Source organism: Gracilinanus agilis, chromosome 1 (assembly GCF_016433145.1).
Source record: "Gracilinanus agilis isolate LMUSP501 chromosome 1, AgileGrace, whole genome shotgun sequence".
Taxonomy (NCBI): Eukaryota; Metazoa; Chordata; class Mammalia; order Didelphimorphia; family Didelphidae; genus Gracilinanus; species Gracilinanus agilis.
Window position 1 is genome coordinate 762,147,202 of NC_058130.1, and position 10,273 is coordinate 762,157,474.

The following is a 10,273-nucleotide window of genomic DNA, read 5'->3' on the forward strand; positions in this document are numbered from 1 at the left end:
TCCCTCCCTTCATCCTTCTCTTCCTCTCTTCCTCCCTTCCTCCCTTCCTTCCTTCCTTCCTTCCTTCCTTCCTTCCTTCCTTCCTTGCTTCCTTGCTTCCTTCCTTCCTTCCTTGCTTCCTTGCTTCCTTGCTTCCTATGGGAAACCAATCAATGTGTGGCCTGGACTTTGATCTTCTTTGCCAATCTTGAAGGCCTTGTGATTAGGAAAGTCTGCTAACTTCACTGGATTAGATAAAGTGTGCTAATGTGGTTATGAGCTGGGAGACTTTGCATTCTTTGCCTAGACGAAGCTGATACGTGGGAACTTTCCGATATATAGGTAGGTTAATAATTGCTCAAACATGGAGTCATTTCTGTCAGCTAGGGCCCAGCAATAGGCCAAGACTCATACATAATACATTAATTTATTTGGTTGAAAGTGAAAGTATGCATGCTTTCTAGAAGGAACTAGATCCCAATCCCATCAGAATAAAAAAAAGGGGTGCCTAGGAAAGGATAGTGTTATGACACCCATTATGAAGGACCGCCAACCATAGAATTTTATATTTGATCTTGGAAATAATCGGGAGCTACTTCAGTTCATTTGGGGGGAGGGGGGAGCAGTAACGTGATCAGACCTGCTCTTGAAAGGAAATCTTGAGGGCAAGAAGGAGGGAGAGAGGGACGAAGAACTTTTGTCCTGCCACTGAACTCTGATGAGTCTAGAAGAGAGAGTGAGGCTGATGACTTTGCGCAGCTCTGCCTCACTTAAATCTAACTCCATGCTTGGGGCATGACCCACTGGGCTTCTCTGAAGCTTTCCCTCTAATGAGCCTTCACCTTCCTTCTTCCCATTTGTGTCCTTCTTTTGCCACTCTAATCACTGCCACCAGCCAGGTTCGCCCATCCATGGATTTACCATACGATTATACCCATTTATGCTCATGACTTGGTCATTCAGAGCTCACCACAAGACTTAGTGCCTAAGACAATGTCATACTTGCAGAGAAGCATTTCAAAAAAATGTTGAGTAAAGATCACAGAATCACAACTTCATAGCTGGAAGAGATCTTAAAGGTAATAAAGTCCACTCACCTACACACACACACACACACACACACACACACACACACACACACACACTTACTTTACAGAGGAGAAAAGTAAAGGTCCAAAGATTTGCCCAGGGTCATGCAACTTTTAAGTATCTGAGGTGGGATTTGAACCCATATCTTTATAACAAAACACAGCCTCTACCCACTAGGCTACAATTCCTCCATAAGAGGACCTTTCTTAAGATTGTAGTTTCTTGGAACTGGGATCGCCTCTTCTAGCATAAATGTTTTTGAGGTGGACTCGGGCGAGGGTCCCGCATACCCCGGATACCTGAAATATTCTGGGTGACTTCGAAGGAGTAGGACAGCCAAGCAAAAACTGCTTCAACACAGCAACTGGGAAGAGGCCAAAGAAGGGTTGGGGAAATGGTCGTTTCCATCACTTTCATGCCTAGAGAAGACATTTGTCTTATGTCACATCCCCAAGCACCATCATTATGTGATTTACTGGCTGTGAGATCAGCTTAGAGGATGACATGTCAGCTGGGAAATCACGCAAATGCCTTAGAGTCATCCTTGACTCTTCCGTCTCCCTCACTCCCCCGTCCTCCCGCTCCATCCAAATTATTTCAATTCTTACAGCACATCCTTCATGTTCATTCCCTTCCCACCTCTCTTCCCCTTTCCCCCCAGATCACTGCAACGTCTTCCTCATTGGTCTCCCTGTTTTTCCTTTCTAAATCAGCCTCCATACAACTCCTCAAATAGTCCTCTCTAACAACAGTTCTTACCATGCTGTCATCACACTCTAGAAGACACACTAACTTTCTATTTCCTCTGGAAAAAAAAAATTATAAGCTCCAGGCTATGACCTTCAAATTCCTTCTCCCCTGACTCTAGCCTCCCTCTCCCATTTTCCACATTGCTGCTCTTTATGGGCTCTAACTGCCAGCCAAACTGCTATACTTGCTGGTTATTGTACTTACAATTCCATTTCCCATCTCCATGACTTTGCCCTGGCAGTCCTGCATACCTAGAATGCACCTCCTCCTTGCCTTCCTCTCTCTGCTCCCTATTTTCCTTCAAGTCTCACTCCAGGAGCTACTCTTTGGGGAAAGCCATTGTTTTGGTTTGGTTTGTTTCCCTCTAGGTGTAAGGACCCTCTCCCTTCTCAGCTGATCACGTACCCCCTCTTCTGTCTAAATCGGGCATTCTCTTTGTAGAATATAAGCCCCTTGAGGATAGGAATATATTTTTCCCAAAGTCCTTTTCCAGACTTGTCCAAGGTGACATTACTTTATCCCTTTACGACTCTGCTTCTTCAGCTATAAAATTACCAAACTGGATGAGATGACCTCCAAGTCATTTCAGCGTTCCAATTCTAAATCTGTTATACACTTAGAACTATTTTTAAAAAGGGTTTTTAAAAGTTTAAAAGGTCTATTCATGGCACAAAATGCTACTGTCAGGTCATAATCTGGGACCTCAAAGAAAATTTTCCTGAAAGGGGAACTTTTAGGCAAATTGCTTTAATAATTAATTCCTCTGTCTTGATCAATCCAATCTTTTTTTTTTAAACCTTTACCTTCCATTTTAGAATCAATATTTAGTATTGGTTCCAAGGCAGAAGAGTGGTAAAGGTTAGGCGGTGAAGGTTAAATGACTTGCCCAGGGTAACACAGCTAGGAAGTGTCTGAAGACAGACTTGAAACCCAGGTCTTCCAGACTCCAGACGTGGCACTCAATGCACCATGGTATCTAAGTGCTTCACCTAGCCCCTGATTTTAATGGTTAAAATAATTAGTGGTGTTTAATCTAAAGAAGAGATGATTTAGGATAGAGAGTCAATAAGGGGGAGAAGTGATAGCTGTCTTCTTGATTACATGAATAACTGTCAAATGGATTAGCCTTATTATGCTTGGCCCCAAAAGGCAGAATTTGGAGTGATTACAACATTGAAGTTGTGAAATTCTTTTTTTCCATGTAAATCTATTTTCACAGAATGTAAGAAGCATCAGCACCCTGGTCTATACTTCTCCCTCTCTTCCCTGCTGTCTCCACCTGAGACCTTTCTTTCTACTGCGTTGTCTCTGTGTCCAACGTGAACGAAGTACCTTGTTTGATTAAAATGTTCTTTTGTCAAAATGGATAGGAATAAAAGGACATTTTCACAGTAAAAATAAATAAGCTAACAACAAATAAATAAACAAATGAATGAATGAATGGATGGATGAATGAATGAGTGAATGAATGAAAATTGAAAAGAAGCAGTTTGAACCATAATGTAAGAAAAGATTTAGGTTCAAGTCATCAAACACTGAAGTCTCAAAAAATTATTGAAATGGAGCATCACTCAGAAGGCCATGGAAAGCAGCATTTTGGGTGTGAACCAACTGTGGCAAAGTAGGAAATGATGCAGGAAGGGCTATGGAAGATGGTTTATTGAGGGACATGTACAAACAAATGAGAAAATGGGACCTTTTGTTAGGCAAGAAGAAAGGAATGCTTATGGATAGACCATGTGGTATCCCCTGGTAGATAGCAGATGAGGCAAGCCCTTAATATGATGCTTGGATCCCTTATGGAGAACGCTGGAGGAGACACAGATGAGTCATGAAGGAAGATTGGGCATGGGTGAAGTGGCATCTGCATCATGGGGCGAAGATCCCCACATTCATGGGAACACAGTTCCATTGGCATATTGGAGTAGAGAAACCAAGTCATCCAAAGCAAAACCTTCGACTGCACTATCCAAGATGGCAGAATGAGACCAATGGGAAGGGAAGAGAGTGTTGTCTATAGGCGGGTCTGGGTGGAACGTAAGGAAAAAGTTTCTAAGAGATCTAGATGCTCTAACGTGGAATGACTGGAATGGCTCTTTCCCCTGGAGCTTGTTAGTTCTCCTCTTGGTTGCCTCCTTGTTTTACTGATCTGTATGTATTAAATAAAAGAATTAAGACTTCCTTCTCACAGTCAGACCAAAACTGAGTCAGTCAAGCACATAGCAGTGTAATAATTAAAATAAGTAGAGACTGAGAGTAAAAGGAGAAGTAATATTTTAATTAGGGCCATCTTGGTAAAATAAAGAAATGGCCATGCGCCTGGCTAAGATCTATTCAAATTGCCGCCATTAGCCATTACTTTTTCTCACCTCTCCTATGTACCAAAGAGAGAGAGAGTCTCAAGCCTGACCTCCCAATTTAAGCTACGCTTTTCCTTGGTACATGTCATCACGTCAAAACCGGAAATCCCTTGAATCATGGAAAATGTAGTTTCCAAGTCCTCTAAACATCCACAGGAAGTTTGTCGTATATCTAAGTATCTGGGGCTCATTTGAGCCCCAAATACCTCTCAATGAAACCCCAAAAATTCCAAATAATACAGTAGACATTATTGAGTGTTTTTATTTATTAGCATTTGTTAAAATGTTTATTGACTATTGATTGATGGACTTACTTTCTTTATGTCCACCCCTAGTCAAGGAAACTAAGCACCTCTTGCTTACATCAGAAGTCAGATTTGTCAAGATTAAGAAAAAGAAGCACACAGTCAAGTTTAAGACTCACTGGGGCAGGTACATTCTGGATATCACAGACAAAGAGAAATCAGAGAATCATGAATATTCCTTGTCTCTGACTTTGGATATAAAGAAATTAAAATGAAATCATGCCTTATTCAAACTTTATTAAAATTTAGGAAAAAAAGATTAAAATGAGCTACCTGTTTTCAAACAATGATACACATATAACCCAGTGGAATTGCTCGTCAGCTCCAGGAGGGAAGAGGGGTGGGAAAAATTGTGAATCATGTCACCATGGAAAAATATTCTAAATATTTTTTTTTAAAAAGAGCAAAAGAAAATGAGTAAGTAGATACTGGATGACCACATTCTCTTCAGGTGTTAGTATTAGGTTAGAGGCAGCTAGGTGACTCCTGGGATAGAATACTAGACCTGGAGTCAGGAAGACCTGAGTTCAAATCTGGCCTCAGACACGCACTAGCTGTGTGACCCTGGGCAAGTCACCTCACCCTGTTGGCCTCAGTTTCTTCATCTGTAAAATGAGCTAGACAAGGAAGTAGCAAACCACTCTACTATCTCTGTGAAGAAAACCCTAAGTGGTGTCACAAAGGGTTGGACCTGAATGAAATGACTGAACAACATCAATCTAAAGACACAGAAGAGAAGTAGGATTCAAAGCCACGTCCCTTGAGGACAAAATCATCCCTCTCATGAACAAGCATCACACAACATAAGAAGGCAGCCACCATCTGAGTGCTCATACCCAGCACTCCTCTAGATTATGGAAGCATGACATGGCCCAGGATAGAGGTTACATCTTGAACTCACAGGACAGGATCGACAGAGGAAAGTTCTCTTCACAGAGTGGGGAGGAGGAATAGAAAGGCAGGAAATGACTTTGTCATGTTTGAATTTCTGTGACCCCTTTTGGAGTTGCTGTTGTTTTTTTAGCAGAGATCTAGGGTGGTTTGCCATTTCCTTCTCCAGTTCATTTTATAGATGAAGAAACTGAGGCAAACAGAGTGAAGTGAATTGCCCAATGTCACCCAGCTACTAAGTGTCTTGGGCAAGAATTAGACTCAGGAACTTCAGGTCAGAAAGATGTTGGTTAAAATCTGGCTTCAGTCACTTAATAGCTGGGTAGCCTTGGGTAAGTCACTTAACTACTCTCTACCTCAGTTTCCTCACCTGTAAAATAAGGATAATCTCCGTTTTTACTTTCTAGGTTTGGTGTGAGGATAAAATAAGATCACATTTGCAAAGTACTTCACAATCTTTAAAGCATTATGTAAATGCTAACTGTTATTAGCTATTATTATCTTCTCATTTCAGTTTCCGAACAAACAGATGAAGGAGCTATTTTACACCCCTTTTGCAGAAGACAAGATTAAAGCATCAAAGAAATGAAGAGAAGTAAATTGCCAAAGGTCTGAATCAAACTCAACGTTTTCCTGATTTCTATATACTGTTAGAGGTGGAAGATAGTTCAGAAATCATCTAATCCAACTCCCTTCTTTTATCATTGTAAAACTTTTAGCAGAGCATCCAACATTTGGTATCACTGAGTCATTTTTCAGTCATGTCTGAGCCCCCAACTAGGGTTTTCTTGGCAAAGAAACTAGAGAGGTTATCCATTTTTTTCCTCCAGCTCATTTTACAGATGAGAAAACTAAGGCCAACAGGGTTAAGTGACCTACCCCAGATCACACAACTAGGAAGTATTTGAGGCTAGCTTTAAACTCAGGGAAATGAGTTCTCTATCCACTCTATTCACTGCCCTACCTAGCTGCCTCAGCACATAGTAAACGCTATATAAATGCTAGTTGTTGTTATTATTTTAGAGAAGAGGAAACTGTTTCATAGTGGTTAAATAATTTTGGTCAAAATCTCACATCACAGGATTTGAACCTAGGTTTTCTTAACTCCAAAGTCAGCTCTCTCTCTCTCTCTCTCTCTCTCTCTCTCTCTCTCTCTCTCTCTCTCTCCATCACCTGAAAGAAACCTTGACAGTTATCTACTCCAACACTCTCCTTTTTTATTAGAGTATTAGAGTCAATTACATTTTTTCTGGGAAACTTTATTTAATTGTTTTATTAGCTAATTAATTAATATTAGTTAATTAATTATTTAATTTAGTATTTTTTCCATGTTTACATGATTCATGTTCTTTCCCTCCTCTCCTCCCACCCCCTCCTGTAGCCAACACACAATTCACACTGGGTTTTACATGTGTCACTGATCAAGACCTATTTCCATATTATTGATAATTGCACTAGGGTGATCGTTTAGAATCTACATCCCCAATCATATCCCCATCAATGCATGTGATCAATCCTATGTTTTTCTTCTGCATTTCCGCTCCCACAGTTCTTTCTCTGGATGTGGATAGCGTTCTTTCTCATAAGTCCCTCAGAATTGTCCTGGATCATTGTCTCCAGCACTCTCCTTTTTAAAGAGAAGGAAATTTCAGGATCTAGATTTATCCATAATCACTCAGACAGAAAGAATCAAGGGCAAGATCTGAACCCAAGTCCTCCATCCCCAAAACTAACCTTACAATTAAAAAGAAATGGATAAGGAAGGACAAAATCCAGAGGAAATGATGGGAGAGTTCCATGCCAAATACTTTCCAGCATTCTATTCACCAGCTGAATCCCTGTATGTATCCCCTCAATCTATCCTCCTTCCCTTCTTCTTCCCACCTCCCCAACCCCTCAGTGCTCTTCCCAGAGACTCTACTGGCTGCCATGGTTCCAGACAGGGGAGCTCAACATGTTAGCAGACAGACTACCAAGACACGAAAGGAGGCAGGAATCAAATAAAAGGAAGAGGCAGGAGCCACAGGTAAGTCTCGTATAAATATTTATGCTGGAGGAAAAGTTGGTGCCTAAGTAATGACCTTGTGGCTGGTATTAATAGAGATAATGTGAGTCTGTAGGATGCACAGCCAGGAGAAAGGAGGATGGGCCAGACCAGTGGAGGGGGAGAGAGGGGAGAAGGGGAGACGTTGGGAGATTATAAATCTTCATGCCGAGCAGCAAGCCCCACTGACCTTTGTATCTTTCCCTCCCCTTCCTCACATCAAATCTTCCATCTCTAACCTTCCATCTCTCCTCCATTTACCACCTTTTTATTCTTTTTTTTTAACAAGTTGCTAAATGAGGAATTTCTAATTTAGGGGTTAACGTGGTGCTCCATCAGCACTCTGAGTACAAATGATCAAGGTAGAGCCAGAGAACCCGAGTTCAAATCTTGCCTTCGTCACTTACAACCTCAATGACCTTGGGCAAACTACCTAACCTTACCCGAGTCTCTGACTCCTCACCTGTAAGATGAGAAGGATGGATGAGCTGGCATCTAAGATCTCTTCCAGCTGTAGGTGAATGATCTTATGATTGACTCGGCCATGTGGCCCATCAATCAGTCAACGAGGATTAACAACCAGATGTGCACATCATCGGGGATAGTTACTCTTTACCGTTAGTTTGCTTAATTGTTTTTAAGAAGTATGCTTAATAGAGAAACGCAGAAGAAAACAACTGCTTGATCACATGGGTCGATGGGGATATGATTGGGGATGTAGACTTTAAGCCATTACCCTAATGCAAATATCAATAATATGGAATTAGGTCTTGATCAATGACACATGTAAAACCCAGTGGAATTGCACAATGACTATGGGAGGAGGAGGGGGAAGGAGGAGGGGAGGGAAAGAAGATGAATCATGTAACCATGGAAAAATTTTCTTAATCAATAAAAAAAGAGAAAAATAAAAAAAGAGAAAAATAAATTAAAATAAATTAAAAAACCACAAATTAACATTATTTATGTCATAATGTATTTTTATTTATTTTACTAAATGTTTCTCAATTACAAAAAAAGTATGCTCAATAAATGTACGTCTGCCACGTTCAATCAAAATTTGTCAATAAAAACAAACCTGGAAAACCATGTATTTATTAATCACTTGCTTAATTATTATTATTATTTTATTAATTATTAATGATATTACATAATAATCTTATGATTTTATACATTATTACTATTTATTAAGCACATGTTCTAAGGGATCAAAAATGTAATGAATGAAACAATCTGTACTCTCAAGAAGCTTACATTCTACTGGGAAAGGTAATAAGCAAGTTATTAATAATGATAATAATGTTTTCAAAGCACTTTACAAATATTTATTATTTACTTTTCATTTGTTATTCTATTTTATTATTTATTTATATTATTTATTCATTTTTAAACTCTTACCTTATGTCTTAGAGTCAATCCTGTGATTGAATACAAGGCAGAAGAGCACTAAGGGCAATGGGGGTTAAATGACTTGCCTGGTGTCTGAGGCCAGATTTACCCATCTCTAGGGCTGCTTCTCAATCCACCGAGCCATCTCACTGTCTCTTCATTCATTTTTTTTTTAAACCCTTGTACTTCGGTGTATTGTCTCATAGGTGGAAGATTGGTAAGGGTGGGCAATGGGGGACAAGTGACTTGCCCAGGGTCACACAGCTGGGAAGTGGCTGAGGCCGGGTTTGAACCTAGGACCTCCTGTCTCTAGGCCTGACTCTCACTCCACTGAGCTACCCAGCTGCCCCTCTTCATTCATTTTTAAAAAAATATATTTTTTACCTTCTGTCTTAGATTAAATACTGTATATTGGTTCAAAGATAGAAGAGCAGTGAGGACTAGGCAATAGGCGTGAAGTGACTTGCCCAGGATCACACAGCTAGGAAGTGTCTGGGACCAGATTTGAACCCTGAACCAGCCATCTCTTGACCTGGATCTCACTCCACTGAGCCTCCTAGCTGCTGCCCTCTTACCATTCATTTATTATTCACAAGGGCAGCTAGATGGTGCAATGGCAGAGCAGGTAGTTAGCTCAGTGGATTAATAGCCAGGACTAGAGAAAAAATGTCCTGGATTCAAATCTGATCTCAGATACTTCCTAGCTCTGTGACCCTGGGAAAGTCACTTAACCCTAGTTGCCTAGCCCTTGCTGCTCTTGTATCTTAGAGCTGATATTAGGGGGGGAAAAAAGATAAAAGAACTTATTTGTCACTGTACTAGATGTTGAGATGCAAAGAAAGGCAATGATAGCCCCTGCCCCCAAGGAGCTCCCATTCTAATGTATAAGTGGGGAAGACAACATGCAGATAATTGGGTTTATATAAAATATATCCCAAGGAAATGGTAGGGAATCTCTAATGGAAAGGTGCTAGCAACTGAGGGACTCAAAACGGTTTCTTGCAGAAGATGGGATCGGAGCAAAATCTTGAAGAAGGCTCGGGAGGCTCATTGACGGAGATACATGAGGGCAGGCATTATCTCGCTTTTTTCCCCTTGCATTCCCAGGACCTAGCTGTGCCCTGGTAGGCTTTTAAATGTTTCTTGAATTGGATTGAAATAAAATTTAATGATATGAATTTTAATAATGAAATTTTGAAATGAAATGAGTTGAGTTGACCCAATGGCTTCCACAATTACGACTTGATGAACCTGGCAAAGTGGTCACAACATGAGGATGGAGAGTTTTTAGATTTGGGGACTTTGGTCTTTTAGGGTGGACCAATGTCCTCTTTTTCCAGGCAGCAAGAAGTCTATATCATTATTTAGACCAGTGGTTCCCAAACTTTTTTGGCCTACTGCCCCCTTTCCAGAAAAAATATTACTTAGCATCCCCTGTCACATACTATCACCGCCCCCTTACAGTT

General features: G+C 40.6%; 1 long non-coding RNA gene across 1 annotated transcript in view; it reads left to right on the forward strand.

Annotated features, from left to right (window-relative positions):
* Window positions 1-8,109, forward strand: part of LOC123232393 — a 17,470-nt gene extending 9,361 nt beyond the window's left edge. Inside the window, exons 2-4 of the long non-coding RNA XR_006505141.1 lie at window positions 5,889-5,983; window positions 7,275-7,400; window positions 7,735-8,109. This is a non-coding gene — a long non-coding RNA (uncharacterized LOC123232393). The remainder of the gene's footprint in view (window positions 1-5,888; window positions 5,984-7,274; window positions 7,401-7,734) is intronic.
* Window positions 8,110-10,273: the final 2,164 nt, after the last annotated feature.